Source organism: Pleurodeles waltl, chromosome 9, assembly GCF_031143425.1.
Source record: "Pleurodeles waltl isolate 20211129_DDA chromosome 9, aPleWal1.hap1.20221129, whole genome shotgun sequence".
Lineage (NCBI taxonomy): Eukaryota > Metazoa > Chordata > Amphibia > Caudata > Salamandridae > Pleurodeles > Pleurodeles waltl.
In genome coordinates this window covers 661,269,158-661,287,656 of record NC_090448.1, presented here as the reverse complement: position 1 = coordinate 661,287,656, position 18,499 = coordinate 661,269,158, and the positions used below count along the sequence as shown (strand labels likewise).

The following is an 18,499-nucleotide window of genomic DNA, read 5'->3' as shown; positions in this document are numbered from 1 at the left end:
TGCAGTAGAATCTATGCCCTTACTGAAAAGGAGAACACATTTCTAAAAGAATATTTGGAAAAATATTTGGCAAACGGTTTTATTCGTCCCTCGCAATCCCCAGTCTCTTCCCCCCTTTATTTCGTCCCAAAGAAGAAGACTTGTATTGATTATAGAGTGTTAAATCAAGTTATGGTGTAGAATCGATATCCCCTGCCCTTGATTTCAGTACTGCTAAATCAGGTAAAAGACGCAAAAATCTACACCAAACTAGATCTTCCCGGAGGATACCATTTAATTCGAGTTGCTAAGGGAGATGAGTGAAAAACGGCCTTCTGCACCCAGTTTGGTCTATACGAGTACTAAGTGATGCCTTACGGGCTATGTAACACACTGGCTGCTTTCCAGCACTTTGTGAACAATGTTCTGAGAGAGTTTTTAGATCAATTCAATTTGTAGTAGTCTACATTGATGATATTTTAATCTTCTCCCAGAATTTGCCATGTAGATCACATGAGAGCAGTTCTAAAGAAATTGTTGGAAAATAACCTATATGTGAAGTTAAAAAAGTGTGCCTTTCATGCGAAGGAAGTAGAATTTTTGGGATTCATCTTATTGGAAAATGGAGTTTCCATGGATCCTGCTAAAATTCAAACAATCCTGGATTGGCCTTCTCCTCAAATGGTGAAGGAGGTCCAAAATTGTATTGCCTTTGCCAATTTTTACCACTGGTTTATAAGAGTTTTCTAAAAAGTTGGTCCCCATTATAAAACCTTTGAGAAAAGGAGTACCCTTCCATTGGTCAACTGATGCTGAAGAATCTTTTGAGTTCCTCAAAAGAGCCTTTATGACAGCCCCGATCCTTCTCCATCCTAACCCTGAGGAGCCATTTTTTTGTGGAAGCTGACGCCTCAACCAAGCAATTGGTGGTGTGTTGCCTCAGGGGCACAAGGAAACTGGTCCACTTCACCCAGTGGCATTTCGATCCAGGAAATTAACTCCTCCTGAAAGAAATTATCCAATTGCTGACAAAGAGCTTTTGGCAGCGAAGGATGCCTTTTAGGAATGGCTGCATTATTTATTAGGGGCTCGTCATGTGGCCACTGTGTTCACACTGCTAAGATATTAACTCCAAGGCAATTGAGATGGTCCTTGTACCTTGCAGATTTTAATTTTACCATAACCCATCGACCTGGTGCTGACAATGGTAAGGCAGATGCGTTATCGAGAATTAATAATATACCTGGAGCCGGAGAAGCTGAAAAGATTCCAATTATTCCAGCAGACAAGTTTGTTTGTACCTTACAATTTTACGAAATAAAAAGGAAGGTTCCAGAATCCATGTCTGACCAAGAAATTTCAAATTGGGCCAACAAAAAGGAAGGAAGAAAGGTTCTAGAAAATCTCCCTTTCGTTGAAAATGCTTTATATTTGCCAACTCTTGAGTAGCAAGAACTAGCGCTACAAGCGTGTCATGATGATCCTTTAGCTGGCCATAAACAAATTTTGAAGACTACTGAATTAATTAAGAGGTATTTCTGGTGGCCTGCCATGAACCCTCAAGTAAGACAATACATTCAAACCTGTGATAGATGCATTTCAGGAAAGACAACACGACTAGCTCCTGAGTTGAGCTTCACCTCTTTCCATTGCACCATATCCATGGCACACCATTACTATGGATTTGATTGTAGATTTACCTTCAAGTCAAGGTTTTGACACAATCTTAGTTTTTGTGGACACCTTTTCTAAAATGAGTAATTTCATCCCTCTAAAGAAGGTTCCTAGAGTCTCTCAGTTAGCACAATTATTTTCACAGCACATAGTGAGAGCTCATGGTATTCCGGTGGTTATAATCTCAGATTGAGGTCCCCAATTTGTTTCCCAATTCTGGAGGGCCTTTATGAAACAACTTGGAATAGACTCACATTATTATACTAGTTATCATCCGGAAACGGATGGACGGACAGAAAGAGTTAACCAGGAGATAGAGCAGTACCTACGCTTATATCTTCTGGATCAGAATTTGCTTACAACAATGCTATTTATGCCTCCACGGGTTATTCTCCTTTCTATTAGAACTCTGGTAGGCACCCAAACATTATCTTAGGAAGGTCGGGAGGCTCGGTCCCAGTTGCGAATGAGTTCAGTAAGAAAATTCAAAAGACCTACCAATCCGCTAGAGAACATTTGACCAAGGCGAGGGTCTCTTACAAGAAGCATGCTGACAAAAAGAGGAGAGTCAATCTTGGTTATTGCGAGGGTGAGGAGGACTGGCTATCCACTCGACATTTACATTTAAGAGGGAACAAAAAATTCCAGCCTAAATATATAGGACCCTTTAAAATAAAGAAAATTGTAAATCCAGTAACAGTCAAACTCGCCTTGCCTCCTCAGATTAAGGTTCATCCAGTATTCCATGTCTCGCTAATTAAAAGAAGCCCTCCTAATGTTAGGACAACCACCCTTCCAGATCCTATCCAAGTAGATTCACATTTAGAATATGAAGTGAACAGAATTTTAGACATTATGGGGGTTATTCCAACTTTGGAGGAGGTGTTAATCCATCCCAAAAGTGACGGAAAAGTGACGGATTTACCACCAGCCGTATTACGAGTCCATTATATCCTATGGAACTCGTAATACGGCTGGTGGTATATCCGTCACTTTAGGGACGGATTAACACTCCTCCAAAGTTGGAATAACCCCCTATATGACCTCATTGACTGGAAAGGTTTTGGCCCCGAAGAAAGGTCTTGGGAAGCCTCCAAAATGTGTATGCTCTAAGGTTGATAAAGCAATTTCACAACACTTTCTCTAACAAACCTTCTGTGGGAGGGAGTTCTTTGGAGGGGGGTACTGACAGGAAAACTATTGCCAGTGTTGTTAAGATCTTACCTCAGCAAAAACGATTCCCCTTTTCCTTGTACCCACGTTGGTTGCAGCGACGTCCTCACTCCCGGTGGCTCTTGCGGAGGCTGTAATTAGAACTAGCTTCTTCAGGTTTAACTGCCACTCAAGATGGTGGCCGCAAATCTTTGTGAGGTCAGCGCTCTGGTGTTCCTACCTTAGTCTCGAGCTGAAGCTTCCCTCCAGCTGTTTCTCTCTATGTGCTGTGCCCTTCAACTGTTTTCCTGAGGAGAATGAGCAGTGTTCCTGAGATGCTTCATTTCATAGAGAATTCATCCCGTTTTGAGTAATTCATTCTTTTACTTGTTACGGTGTGCACACCAGCTACTTTTTCCCTTCTGGAGAAGCGGAATTTCTTCCTTCTTCCAACAACTGGCTATCGGCTTTCTGAGGAGAATTCATTTTGGCTTAACAGAACTTCAAGCAGCTGCAGTAAGGAATCCTTTTGTATGATTTCCAGACTTGACAATATACATATGTATATATGTACATATATTCAAAAACTCTTCGCCTGGCAGACTTGCCAGTCTTAGAGATAAACCTTAGTGCTCAGACTAATTCATAGAGACTGTGATTGAGAAAACTAAACCTTGAGAAGGAGTTTTCGTTTCCTGTAACAAACATTAGTAGATTGTATATTTGTGAACCTTTGAACTGTTCTCCAGAGAAACCTGGATACCTCTGACTCTGGAGAAAAAAAGATTTTAAGTTAACATTGTTCTCTTAGAGCGAGGCTAGTCTCTCAGAAGATACAGGTTAGGAGAACGATAAAATTGGGTGAATGTGAAAGGCTGAACAGTTGAATGTGTAGTAGGAATGTACTTATCTATGCTCTTATCACCCGACTGCAGGTCCTTCCTTTAAAGAAATCCCAGTAAGAAGAAAGGTGCAGGTTACAGAGACACACATTGAAAATCCTATCTTCAAGTGGGAAACACAGGCTGGAACTGGACCTTGAGGCAGTCTCTCTTTTTCTATCCCCATTCCCTTTTCCCACTAGCGGATGCAGGGTTCAGATAATCAGTAAAGTCTGAGCACGCATCTGTTGGAGGGGGTTGGGTAAAGGGCATCTTCTCCTGTGGAAGTCTGATTTAATGGGTAATCTCCTGACAAGAGGTGCCCTTGTGGTAAGGGAAATGGCTCTAAGACATTAAGGCATTACAGGGCTTTGGAACCTGGGATACCATTGGCATCTCAAAGGTGGGGGGTGTTATCAAAGCTGGGAAGCTCATGTCTTTTCCTCTAATACAAAAGGAGTACCAACTACACACATCACAGTTCCTACATTGCGCACAACTTAAACATGCAGGGAAGGCTGCAGAGCTAGATGAGCTAGACATACCAGATTATGCCTGTGGATAGATGAATTGGACAAAGGGGCAATTTCAACCATTTACAAGACCATAAATACCAACATGCCTGACACATTAGGCACACTGCAAGAGAGCTGGCAAAGAGATGTGGGCGACATGGAAGACACAGACTGGGAAGCAGCACCAATGCACCTCAGAGAAGTAGCCATTAAGAGGTGGCTGAGCCTGATACAATTTAAAACCCTCCACAGAATATATTTTGACGACTGAAAACTGCATCTTATGGGAAGGGTTCAATCTTACACATGTCTCCACTGTGTGAACGCTCCAGGCAGCTTTAGTCACACCCTATAGGAGTGCCCCAAAGTCAGGACATACTGGACTGCGATCATAGGAGAGCTCTCTGACATATTAGGTACATCACTTCAGCTAGATCCACGGTTTGTGGTGCTGGGGATCCCCAGTGAAGTCAATCTCCCCTGTCCACAACTCATTTTCAGTATGTTGGGTCTAGTGGCGACTAAGCAAGATGTGGCCGGATACTGGGGGGCGCAGAAGCCACCAACCATGCGGGAGTAGAGAAGGGGAATGGATTTATATATGGCAGCTGACAAAGTTACTTACCAAAGCAGAGAATGTCCCCATAAGTACGAGAAGATCTGGAGGGTATGGAGGTCATATTACGGATTGGGAGTCCGGGTAGATAACTTAATAGCCTTTACGGGGGCAATACAGCTGAGGCAGATACTCTATGATTTTAGGACTGTATGCAGTGTAATGATGTTAAGGAATCGAAAAATAATACTGTTGGTAATTCGCCCTAGGGTTTCTGTTCTTAGCCACGGAATGCTGGAAATATCTATACATGATTGCCATGCCCTTGATTGTTTTGTTTTATGTTTCATCAACATAAAATCATTAGGATGGGGCATTCCTCTAGAATTACTAGACACAATTATTCTCCTATGTACGATCACCAGGGTCCAGGTTAAACAAGGGTATGGGCTCTGTCTGACTCAACAAATCAGAACTTATAATGGGCTACAACAAGGATGTGTACTTGCTCCGTGTTTCTCCAATCTCTTCATGGCAGGTTTGTATCAGAATTTGGAAAATATCAATGATCACCCACCCAAATTGGCAAATTGTCAAATAAAATACTTACAGTACGCGGACAATACGATCCTTCTCAGTCAGACCCCCATAGGTTTATAGTGTCTAATCAATTCTTTTGAACATTATACATCTGTGAATTACCTTGAGTTAAATACCAAGAAAACTAAGATAATGTCAACGGGGGTGACCTTTGCTTAAACTTGTGCATGGTATGCTAGAGAAAAGAAAATGTAAGTGGTTAGGAGCTATACGTACTTGGGAATCCTAATCGACGACAATCTCCTTTAAAAGTCATTTTAATTTTATAATAGCCAAGACATCATCTTCTATCTTTGCTTTTAAATTATTACAACGCAAATTTAGCTGTCAATCGTATGATAATCTTGTGTAAATTATGGGAGGCAAGTTGATTCCAGCCTTAGTTTACGGATTAGTTAAATTTAAAGGGAAGCATGCCAAATTACTGGAATTACTTCAGATCAAGGCATCCAAAGGACAATTGACAAGCTGAAGTTTGTCTGTAGTTTGGTTCCCAAAAGTCAGGTTTTTGCAAGGAAGGTAGCTTTTCTGAAATGTATGCATTACTTATACCTATCTAAGCCAGCTCTTCAGACAATTGTGTTGGAAAGAAATAAACTATTCGATTTATGTCAGTGCCTGGAGATCGTATTTGTCCGTCTGTCTCCAGAGTCATGAACTGCAGCCTGTGATTCAAGAAATGACTGCAGCCTCCCAACTTTTACTGAACTGGAAGACCAAAGTACTTTCCCTTATAGTTGATAAGGATTCTTTGGCAACTAAAAGCATGCTTGATCTGTGATTAGCTTGTTTGATAAACTAGAAATTCAGCCTTACATGTCGGCATGTTTTATATCACGCATGAGGGATACCTTTTCAAAATTACGACAGTGTCCCAAAATGGATCCAACAATGGACATCTAATTGCTGCAGACTTTGTGGAAATACACAAGAAACTTTATTGCACATTCTTTGTGTTTGTCCTTATCTCCTTGAGGCCCGTCATATTTTTCTAAAGGCACTGTTTTTAAAAGCAGGGGTGAGAATATGCTGACAAGTTATTATGCTCTTCTTATTGGGCAAATCAATCCCAATGATTTGCTGGTTTGTTAAATTTCTGCATTTGGCAGAAAGAATGTTTACATCTCTATCCTAATCTGTTTGCACTGTTATATCTCCTCCTTGTTTTTCTATTTTTAATGATACTTATGAAAGCCTGATAGGATACCTTATACTGATACCAAAACAATGACCTTGCACACTATTGGCACTGAAGCGCTTTAGTATACGTATGTACAGGTCTCCTTAATGCAATAGGCACAATATAGGCAATGAAGCATTTTGGTATTCATATGCATAGTTTGTCTTAATGTTTCCTTTTGTAGTTGGTAGGATCCAGAGTATGCAGGACCATCACTCCAAAAATGGGTTAAGTGCAACCTCTCTGGCAGTAAAGTGCATAGTCTTTTAATCACTGTGATTATATGAAGTTTCTGTTTCTAATCCTAATTAGCATAACTATGTTTCGAAGTTTTTAGTTTCATACAATTCATTACTTTGTTATGTTTTTAATGAGAATAAGCTGATGGTTTTCCTATCTTAAATGTGGTCGACGCCTGCACCTAATAGGTTAATAAGTGCCGGCGTTGACAATTAAGTGCAGGTGCTGAGCACCGGTAACCACCAGCTCAAATTAGGCACTGATACTGTACATCCACAAAGTCAAAAACGGACTAAGGTATTTCCTTAATTCGGTCAGACGATAATTTGGATCTCTGTACTGGAACCATGGACCCTTTGGTGTATAAGCAAATGGAAATTCGAGAAGCCAGTTTAAATCTTCTTGCGCCTTCATTAAAAAAGAGCCCTCATCATTTTTCATCCCCTTGATTCAAATAAATAAGTAAATATATAGAGTTACATGGTTCTAAGAAGGAGGCTACCTGCAAAACAACCAAATGTCCTAGATTCCCTCCATCTAATAGTTATATCAGCTTATTAGTAGATCAGACAAAAAAAACTATGATAATCCACTAGGGCAGTGTTTCTTTTTTTAAAGGTTTTATTGTGAACACTGCAATACAGTACAAAACCCAGGTGGGATCGAGGTCCCGGCATCTGTGAACAATTGTACATCAAAGAATAAGGAAAGCGGGTAAAACAATGGGATATTGTCATTCGTGGTTTGAAAACATATTGTACTGATCAAGTCAAAGGGGAAAGAAGGAAAGGGACAGAAGAAAAGGTATAGGTAGAGACAAGAGATAAGAGATGGGGAGTAGACAAAATGTCGTGTCATAGGACACGCTGGGCAAGGGCGAGAAAGGGTAGGGAGAATAAGCAAATAAGCAAGCTAGTCGGGTGGCGAGGGCATGAATACAGAGTCATCTGGCCCCCTGGGGGTAAAGGATAGGCTCCTCGCTGTGTCGACAGGACGGATGTCTTTGCCTTGAAGGTCATAGCATCAAGACGGTAGTATACCCTAGAGCTGTGCATTGTCAAGGTAGTTGCACAGTCAGGATATTGGGACTTAGATCTTCTGTCTTCACTCTGCCAGTTCAAGCTTAGTACTAAGTGTCCTTCCAATGGCTCGGCAAGATGAATCTGCGAGAAGAGTCTGCTAAAGGAGATAGGAGGGACCAGTATCTAGTCTCTGGTGGAATTAAGGAAGTGAAGAAAGAAAGAGAAGAGAAGAAAAGGGGGGACTGGTGAGGAGAAAAAGAGGGAGAAAAGAAAAGAAGGGGGAAATAGGAAAAGGAGAGGAAGGAGAAGGGGAGGGAATTGGGGGGGGGGGCAGGTGGTTTCGGGTGATCTACGATCGTCTCTCAGTGAGGAAGGGAGCCCACACCTGGGAAAATATTTTAGAGTGGTCTTGCAGGTTACAGATGATTCTTTCATGCGTGGCCGTGCGGGTCATGGCTATGATCCATTCTTCTGGGGTTGGAGAGGCCTCTGACCGCCAGTGATGGAGTATGCAGATTTTTGTGGTGGCTAATGCAGTGTGCAGCAGTCTTTTGTGCAGTCTAGAGAGGTCTGGGATTGAGGTTGTTTCTTGTAAAAGTATGAGAGAGGGGGGGAGTGGTGACGGGAGTAACATAGATTCGGCCAAGTTGGAACTCACAACGTCCCAGAGTTGTCGGACCTTTGGGCAGTCAGTTAAGATATGTTTTAAGTCACAGTATGTCTCTGGGCATCGCCAACACTTCACATGAGCCCTGTCCTGTGCAGTTTTGCTAAGGACCAGTGCCAGTCGTGCAAGACCTTAAAGAGGCAAAACTTTAAACGTGCCTCCCGGGTAACTCTGTCCAAGGCTTCTAGGATGTCTTCCCAGTCGTCTGGGTCTAGGGTCTGTTGCAATCGGGTTTGCCATTGTAAACGTAGCTTATCTAGGAGAGGTTGGGAGTAGAGCTGTCGGGTGATTAGGTCATAAAGACATGCCATAACTCCCCTTTGTTGCCCCACTGCTGCAGTTAGGCCACTATGGGTGAGGACTGGGACCCCCGGCGGGTAGTATCGGTCCCCTGGGAGATACACTGCTTGAGTTGTAAGTATCTCCACTCTTGACTGGGCTGAATATCGAATTCTTCCCATAGCCTGGGGAAGGATTTGAGCGTGTCGTTTTCCAGGATCCACTGCGGCCAATTGAGCACTTCACCGCCAATCTGAAGTCCACTGTTGCGCCACAGAGGCGCCTGGGCGCGGCGGGCTAGGAGCTTGGCAGGCGATAGTCGTGGTCGCATTGGGCCCCATACAAATGATCTGATGAGTGCATCTATGCTTTGTAGCGTGTGAAGGGACACCTGTAGGGGAAGGATTCCCAGAATATAGGTGAAGCGGGGGACCGCATGTACTCGACCCCACATAGAAAGGCCCAGTTGGGTAAATTTTGCTAAATCAAGTTTTGTCCGTGCAATGAGGGGATCGATATTGTCCGCCACCATATGCACCAAGCCCGGATTGACTAGCACTCCCAGGTATTTAAGGTGTTTAGGTGTCCAGCGAAATGGAAAACCTAGGAGTGCTGCTTTTGTGGTTACCCGCGAGAGCGCCTCGCTCTTATTCCAGTTAATGGGGTTACCATGGAGGGTTGCGAATCCCTCGATGACCTCCAGCAGAGCTGGTATAGAGCGTTCTAGGCCTGTGAGAGTTAATAGGACGTCATCGGCATAGAGGTAGATTTTGGAAATACCTTCAGGTAGTAGAAGGCCAGTTATGAGGGGGAGGATTGGATAGCTGCGGCCAGGGGCTCCATTGCCAGCAGAAACAAGAGGGGCGAAAGGGGGCAACCCTGTCGTGTACCTCTACGGATAGGGAAGGGGTCTGAGAGGAAGCCTCCTCAATTGACTCTTGCCGCGGGCTGGTCATAGAGTAGCCGCACCATTGAAAATAAATTTGTCTCCCAGACCAAGGGCCATATGTACCAAAGGATTTTACCCATGCTGTGTCTATGCTTTAGTACATATGGCCCCAAATCTCTTCAAGGCCATAAACAGGTAGGGCCATTCTATGCAATCAACGCCTTTTTGGCGTCTAAGGACAAGGCCAGTGCCGTCTCCGGTGAGTCCTTCGAGGTCCATAGGGTATGGCATAAGGTGCGCAGATGGTTCCTAGAGGTGTGGCCCGGTACAAACCCCACTTGTGTATGGAGGATTAAGGACGGTATAACTTTGCGTAATCTATTTGCCAGGACACTTGCTAGGATTTTGATATCACCGTTTAGAAGAGATATGGGCCAATAACTGACACACAGCAGGGGGTCTCTCCCAGGTTTTGGTATGATGGCTATCGTGGCATTATTGGATATGACCCCCAGTGTCTGTGATGAACAGGCTTCGTTTAGGGCCTCATGTAGGATAACAATCGCCTCTTTCCCTACCCATTTGAAAATTCCACCGGGAATCCATCCTCCCTGGGCGATTTGTGGTAGGGGAGGTCGGAGATTACACTTTCTATTTCCTGTCTGCTTATTTCCCCTTCTAAGAGACTGCGACCCTCATCTGACAGGGAGGGTAGGTCAAGGCCTTCTAAGAAGGCTATAGTCTGCGCCAGACTGGATGTTGTTTCTGGTGTGTAAAGGCGCCTATAGAACAACGCAAATTTGTTTGCAATAGCTTGCGGGTGTGTTAGTATTTCCCCGGAGGAAGCACGAATAGCCGGGATGGCAAGAGTGGCTGTTCTTTGGCGAAGCTGGGCTGCCAGCATGCTCCCCGCCTTCTCGCCTGTTCGTAGTGTCTCCCTTGTAGCCTCTGTAGGGCATATTCAGCCTTGGTAGTTTATAGCTCAGTAAGGGCCATTTGGGCTCGCTCTAAATTTCGGTGCCCTGAGAGGGAGGGGCGTGCGGTATATTGTCTAGTGAGTTGGCGAATGTCGAGTTCCAGTGGCGCCTGTTGTTCTTTTCTGTCTCTGTTCGCCAGCGCAGCATCCCGCATGAGTTGTCCCCGTATTGAAGCCTTGGCTGCGGCCCACATGATTCGGCCCGAATCAACAGTGCCTTGATTATCTTGGACGAAGGTGGCTGCATGGTCCTGCAATTGTAACTTACCTTGGGGGGATCGATAGCGATGGACTGCAGATCTCCAGGGTTTGCGTCCTGGGGATACTAGGCCCAACTGGATGGCTACACTGATTGGAGAATGGTCTGAGAGGCCGCCTTCTAATATGCTGTCATCGAAGGTGCGGGCCACAAGGTTGTGGGATAGAAGAAAATAATTGAGTCGGGATTGGGTGCCGTGTACCGGTGAGAGAAAAGTAAATTCCCTTTCTGTCGGGTGGGTCAGCCTCCAGTGATCCACTAGGCCGTTGTCTAAAAGTATGTCGGTCTGTAGGGCTCTGTCTGCATTATTACTTACATCCAGGGGTCCCGTTCTGTCCAGTATGGCGTCTCTGGCTATGTTCCAGTCACCCCCTATTGCATAGCGAGATGCCCCTATCTCAGTCAGAAGTCGATTGATTTGTAGGAAGAAGAGGCGTTTGGGGCCTGTTGGCGCGTAGACGGAGCTCACGCACAGTGAAGAGTTGCCTATCTTTAGTTTGGCAAATACGTAGCTGCCCTCGGGGTCAGTCCATGATTTGATGACCGTATGGGAGAGGGTTTTACGCAGCAACAGCGCCACCCCGCATTTTCTCCGTACTGGGTGAGGGTGGGTTGCAGCTAAACAGGATGGTGCCAACCCAGTCACGTCGTAATTTATTGGATTCTAGTCTGTCCAAGTGTGTCTCTTGTAAGAGGGCAATGTCAGCCTGTTTGGAGTTCAGATAGGATAGAACTTTTTTCCGCTTTATTAAATGGGTGAGGCCATTGATATGATCCGTAGAGGTACTGCTGGTGCCTTTTTCGTGTTGGACATCCCAGCTCCTTATGGAAACCTACCTGGGGGTGTGGGCACTAAGGTTAGGGCAGAGGAGGGAGGGAAGGGGTTAGAGAGGGAGGGGGGGAATAGGGACTTGGCTCGGACTCTAGAGGCGGGGAAGGAGGATGGGGGGAGGAGGAGACAATAAGTATGTAGGGTGATAAGAAGAGGAGAGGGAAAAGAAAGGAGTCAGCAGAGAAAAGGAACAAGTAAGCAAGACTAGAGGATTAAAGAAAAATTAGGAGAGAGTGAAGGAAATCAGGACTAAAGCCCCGGTGTTCTCGAACTGTAACCTGCAGGTCTAAAATCCAGGCCTATTGAGCTCCGGTGCCCGGCCAACGGGCCCCGTGCCGGGGGGCGGCGCACGCGCAGCACCCAGGCCTCCCCTGTACTGATTCTTCCATTTGCGCGTGGATCTGGGCTACACGGAAGGGAAGTGAGAGGCATGAGGGGGGGGGGTGGGGTTATGCAGAGGGCATGTGTAGCTCCCATGATAGCTTAGATCCAGAGGTGGGATGATGCTGTACCTTTAGAAGAGGAGGGGGGAGGGAAGGAGAGGTGAGGGGAGGGAGCGGAGAGCAGGGGAAAAGCGCTGCGTGGATCTGCAGAGTTTTTGGGAGATAGAATAAGTACCTTGGTCGTATCTAGAGGGATTTAGCCGTAAGGACCATGTATATTAATTTTATCTAAAGCGCTACACTGCTCCTGTACGCTAGGCAGTTGCAACTATACTCTACTCTACTCTACCGCCCACAGTGGGCCCTCCAAAGCACTCATTGAAAAACAAACCAAACCAGGACGAATTAGTAGTAAATGGGAACAGTATAACAGTTCTAACAGTTCCAAGGAGGTGCGTAAAATCGTTTTACCAGATGAGATGGGGTCATGCTACTGAAGGGAGGGGTGTTTCTGGGTCTCTAAGGGAAGAGAGAGCAGAGAAGGATATACAGAAACAGGTGGTAATAAGCAAGGACAATCAAGAACAATCAAAAACAGTTGAGGCCGATCAGAGGCAATGGCTCTCAGTAATAGAATGTCTTATGAGTGCCCAAAATCAAGTACTCATCTCTCCGTTTGGTCTTCTCTGCCGCAGGATCCCTTTGGCACATCCGTGATAGCCCATAGTTTTCGATGGCGAAGGCCCCGAAGGGCGCAGTGCCCGTTCGACCTCAGGTGGGGGCCACTGTGGGTTTCAAAGGGGATCGGGATTTGTCTTTGTCCGACAGCTGTGTGTACATCACCACCGCCTGGAGTACTTGGCCCCTGTCATCGTAGCTTTTTGTGAGTCTCTCTAGGTTTGGGGATCTATGGATGATCTTCCGTCAGGATCAGGTGCGGTTTCTGGATGGCCGGCTCCCGAGGGTAGGCCCCGTATGATCTGAGCTGTTGTTTCCATGGATTGTGTCTGGTCATGAAGTCCCTCTAGGAATGTTCTCTGGTTCTCCGGGTCGTAGAAGGTCCGTGATTCCCCGTTCTTAGTGATCCACATCCTGGCCAGCTCGAATAGGCCGAATTTCACATCTAAGTGGCGGAGGCGAGGGCTGAGAGAAAGGAAATCTCTCCTTCGTTCTGCAGTCTCTTAAGAAAAGTCAGCTGAGAGTCAGATTTCCAGGGTGCCCAAACGAAGTGGACCTTGTATTCGGGCTGTCTGTAACAGTTGGCGAGCCTGCCCATGGCGCAGCATACAGGCTATAATTGGGCGAGGACGGCCCTTTCCGTTTTGTCTTGGGGACCAAGTCTGTGCACCCTTTGAAATTCCAAAGGAGGATCAAATGTTGTATCCGTTAGCTTGGGGAGTGTGTCCCGTAGATAGGAGAGTATGTCCGCGCCCTCAATGCCTTCCGGAAATCCAAGAAGGCAAATATTGTTCCTTTGGCTTCTATCCTCCAAGTCAGTTAGTTTGCTAAGAAGGTGCAGGAGTTCTTGGTCTCTGTCTGTCCAGGAGGCTACTTGGGTTTCCACTGTTGTCACTCGTTGGTCTAGCCCGGAGATTTGCGACTGGAAGCCCGCTATCTCCAGGCGCATAGATCTTGTTTCTGCCGTCAGCGCCACCATGGTGCTGTCCATACCCTCCAGTTCGCGACCCACCGCCGATATCTCCTGTAATATACGGTCCATTGACGCACCTTGCGTGTCATCTGCCATGTTGATACGGGGGTAGAGGGTCCTCTGCAGGAGGATGTTTCTGTTGACGCAGGACTTCGGAGAAGAGTAGTTGGCGGGCTGGTTTACCCAATGTTTTGCCCGTCGTCTTGCCCCTGGGCATTGCACGTTCCCCCGTGCAGGTAGAGATCCAAAGGGTACCTGTCCTTCTCGCAGCAGATGCAGAGAATGTAGAAAATGTAGAACGAGGGGGAAGTGGGGGGATAGGGGGTGCCAGGTAATCAGCAATTTTGGATGGGTACTTTTTTGTCTAGCAGGACGACCTCAGAGAGCAGACATCCGGGTGCTTGGGCAGAGTGTGATTCCGGGTGCAGGTGCAGTCTCAGGCAATCTCTCACTCTTCCAAAGGAGGGAAGAGGTCAGTGTGGCAGTGCGTCCGGGCAGGCATTAATTGGAGACGAGAGGGCCCCAATATGAGCACTGGTGATGCCCCCACAAGCCCGGAGGTTGTGGCGTCCAGGTTCTCCAAAAAAGGGGGGAGGGCGGGGTTCTGCAGCTCCCCGCTCCAAATCGGACTAGATGGGAGGTCCACGGTGTCGTCGCTGTCCTCTATTGGCCGTCCGAGTTGCACCCACACGCCCGTCTGGGCGGGGGCCCTCCAGGCTCCGGGCTGGGGGGGGAGCGGGGGTGAAAGAGGAGGCCCCCTTCCGCTCACCGACCCCTGTGTCGGCGAGGAAGTCCGCAAAGAAGAAGAAGGAGTAGGAGTGAGGATGAGGTGCGCCCCCTAGATCGGGCCTCCTGGGTGCTCGAGGGTACAGCTGTTGTTGTCCTTGTTCTTCTTTCTTTCTTTCTTCCCTTCTTCCTTTCTTTCTTTTTTTTGTTTTTTCTTCTTCTTTTTCTTCTTCTTTCTTTCCCTCCCCTTACAGGCCTCCGTTATGGCGTAGGATGGAGGTGGAGGGGTAAGTATAGCAAGGGCCACAACGTAGGCCCCGGCTACGTCCCCACCCGTCCAGTTACAACAGCGTGTCCGGGGCCCCTGGAAAGGGGGCTCCGTGACCCCCAGATGCAAGTCCAGGTTGAATTGGGGGGCCTCCGTGGCTCTAGCTTCGCTTCCCGCAAGCTGCCCGAGCCCCATTGGTGCTCCAGTGAGTATAGGGCTCTCCAGGTCCCCAGCTAGGTTGTGGGGGCAGGCAGGGAAGTTCCTGGGTGCCCACCGCCCCCGAGGTTCACGAAAGAGGGAGGCGCGCCTCCTGGGCCGGGCCTCCCATCTATGCGAGGCCACGGCTTTCCGTCATGCCGCGGGCCTCTGGCTCGTCCTACGCTCTCCCCAGGCGCTCAGGGGAGAGGGAGTGTCAGTGGCTCTCCAGCGCCACAATCTTCGGCGCTCGGTTCGGCGTTGGTTCTGGGGGTTAGGCGGAGAGGTTCCTGGGTGCCTGCCGCCCCCAGAGTCCACGGTAGAGGGATGTGCGCCTCCTGGGTCGGGCCACCCTCCTACTCGAGGTTGCGGCTTTCCATCCCGCCGCGGGCCTCAGTCTCGTCCTCCGCTCTCCCCGATCGCTCAGAGGAGAGCGCGTGTCCTCCGCTCGAGCTAACGGCTCCCCCGCGCTGCCGATCCCCCGCGCTTGGTCCAGGGATGGTTGGAGGGCCTCGGTGTGCCCCCGGCGCCGCCCCCCTCGTCCCACGGCCCACCGCCTAGCGGAGCTCGGCTCCTAGGCAGCCATCACTGATCGTGGCCAGACCACGCCCCCTAGGGCAGTGTTTCTTAACCTTTTAACTTCTGTGGACATTTAATCATTACTTATATCCTGGAACCCCACTGAGTCATTACTGGAAGCCGAGGACTCCGACCTAAACAATTTTGATGATTTAAAAAGCAAAACAATACACACAAATACAGACACAATCATTCATCAAACAAGTACACGAATGATTAAATATTTCATTTAATTCACAGCAAATATAAAAAAAAACTTTTAATGGGAATGTTGGAGCTCTTCTAAATTCAAATGAAGCCACCCATAATCCATATCATATTCTGTCTGATGTACTTGCACTGCTCCCACAAATCAATTGGAGGGCACCATCTTAATTTTTAGCCTCCAATTTCAGAAACCTTCACATTAACAGGACCGTTAACAAGTTTCAAGTTTGCTTTGTTAATCTGTTAATATTATTTAATTTTCCAAAGCAGCCATGGACCGCTAAGTAGGCATAGCAGACCACTAGGGACCTGCCAACAACATGCTAAGAACTATTGTACTAGAGGATCGTGTATGAAGCCCCATTTGTTATCAATGACACTTTTGAAATGCAATTCCCTCTTCAGCACTATCAACGGTTGCTTTGCCTTTGTTAATGCATAGCATCCTAAAAAGCATACTGGAACCCTAGGTTAAAAGCAAATTAAAAAAATCAACAAATCAAAACAGCTCAACAGAAAGAAATGAGTTGTGAACTGCAGACTGTTAATGTTTGCCTGCCTACTTTGGTATGGTTGTATTCAGAGCTAGAAACAGCAAGCGAAACCAAACCTGATGAAGGACAACTGGGTACAGCAGGAACCATCACATTTTAGCTAGCTCCCAAATCAATGTTTTCTCTTGTCAACCCATGTTATTTATAAGAAAAGCAGAACAATATGGACGTCTTCCAGAGCACTGTTCCTTTTTAAAGCATTGCCTAAATTATAGCAAAAAATGGCAACAAATATCAGTAGTTTTGTAAAAGAAAAAAGACAAAGGTGGTAAATCTCTAAGTAAGCAACAATAACACTGGGTACTAATCAGGCTACCATGGGCAGCTTCTCCAATAGAAGTTATGGGTGAAGGAAAACGTGTTTATCAAAAACATTCAATTAGGAGTGGCTCAATTTCCCCCGTACAGAATAATAAGTAGGCTAATAAAACACCCAGTGTTACATGGGAGTAAAAAGGTGAAGCACACTCAAAACAAGAAACATAATACAAAACACCTTAACACCACTTAAAGACATACAGTCTGAATAATAGGTGCGATACCCAGATTGTGCATCTGAGTAAAGCTCTTTTTCCAAGTGCTAGCACAGATAGATCGCTGGCTTAATTGAAATCAAATTTATGTCCTATAGAAACTGTGGATAACATTTTGGGAAAAGAACATGAACAATACTTTAAAACCAGTAAGCGAGGAAAGAAAGCATGGAACCCCATCATCTGAATTGCAGTAGAATGTAGTCATTAATCAAATAAATTCTGCAACTTTATGAATTAGAATCAGTGGGCTTAAAATTGATCAGGTTTGTAAAGAATTTATCTATAAGAGAAGTCCCCAAAGGCCTCATTATGAGGCTGACGGTCTTAACTGCCGCTGCTGTGGCAGTCTGACTGCCACATTAAGACCCTAGCGGTCAGACCACCAGGATTCTGCCATTTCTGCCAAGATCGGTGATCCGAACGGGTTGACGGTGGGTGGAGATCGTAATCCGGAAAGGCAGCACTGCATGCAGTGCTGCCCTGCGGATTACAACCTCGTTCTGCAGGGGGCCACCAGGGGGGCCTGCACTGCCCATGCACCTGGCAGGGGTCCCCATCCCCAGCACCATTGCAATGTTCCATGTCTGCTGTGCCATGAGGTCAAAAGGGACTAGGTGTTCCAGTAGAGAATCCTTGAAGACTGTCCACTAGACTCAAAAGGCTGGTGTACGCGGCAGGTGACAGCATCGCCACCTGCTCAATTTAGTGCCAGAGACAATGCTGCTGCCTGTTTACTGCTAGGCAGATGGGTGAAAAACAAGGTTTCCACCGGTCGGCCTGGTGGGAAACACCTAATAGGTCCGGCGGGGTGGTCACCACTAAGGCGGCGGCCACCCTGTTGGGAGTTGGATGGATGGGATTTCCTTTCCGTCAAACTCGTAACGAGGGCCTAAGTTTCTTTTCTCTCATCCATGACTAAACCAATAGTACTATGATGCATTTCTGTACCTGTTTTAATAATATCAAGAGAGGAGATACCTCGGCAAGAATCATCTAATGCACAATTCCTACAGCATCACTCAGGCTTAATGCCCTTCCAAGTACATCTTAACAATTGTCCACGTTTTAACCAATCTTACAAGAAGTATCACACATGGAATGTAATACAAAAGCCTCTGAACTGGGAAAACTTGAGAGTTGCCATTACAAGCAATTACGTTCCAAACTCTTGTCTCTATAGACAATGTGACATACAGAAGAAATTATGCTGTGTTATCTCATAATCACCAACATCAAGATAATGATTTCTTTCTTAGTGATGTTTTATAAAATGGTGTGGGAGCGCTTGTCACTTAAGCAGCAAGTAGCCTTAATTGGAACATTCAAGTTTGTTTTAATCATATGATAGTCAGTGGGTAATGCTGAATAATGGGGCCACCCTGAAGAATGTGATCAGGGGCCCAGGGGACTCGCAGATCGCACAGATATTCATTAGTCTTGGGCTCACCGGGGGTCCCCTGAAGGACTAGCCCCCCCCAACCTCCCTTGGACTCATCCTAAGCCGCAGGGACCTGTAGTATGCCCCTGCCATGGAGATGAGGACATAGGGAACCTTTTGCTGGGCCTCTGCCTGCCATCGATGTTATATGAACAGTGTTGTTTTTCTGTTAGGGAAAACAGAGTGGCTTCCCCAAGAGTTTAAATGATTCTTATTCCATGCCATTGCACACATTCTGTCAGACATGCAATGGCAAGGCTT

At 46.5% G+C, this 18,499-nt stretch overlaps 1 protein-coding gene across 1 annotated transcript in view; it reads right to left on the bottom strand.

Moving 5' to 3' along the window:
- LOC138259834 (cytochrome P450 2C18-like) overlaps positions 1-18,499 on the bottom strand; it is a 209,710-nt gene that overhangs the window by 148,714 nt on the left and 42,497 nt on the right. The gene's annotated exons all lie outside the window — the stretch shown is intronic.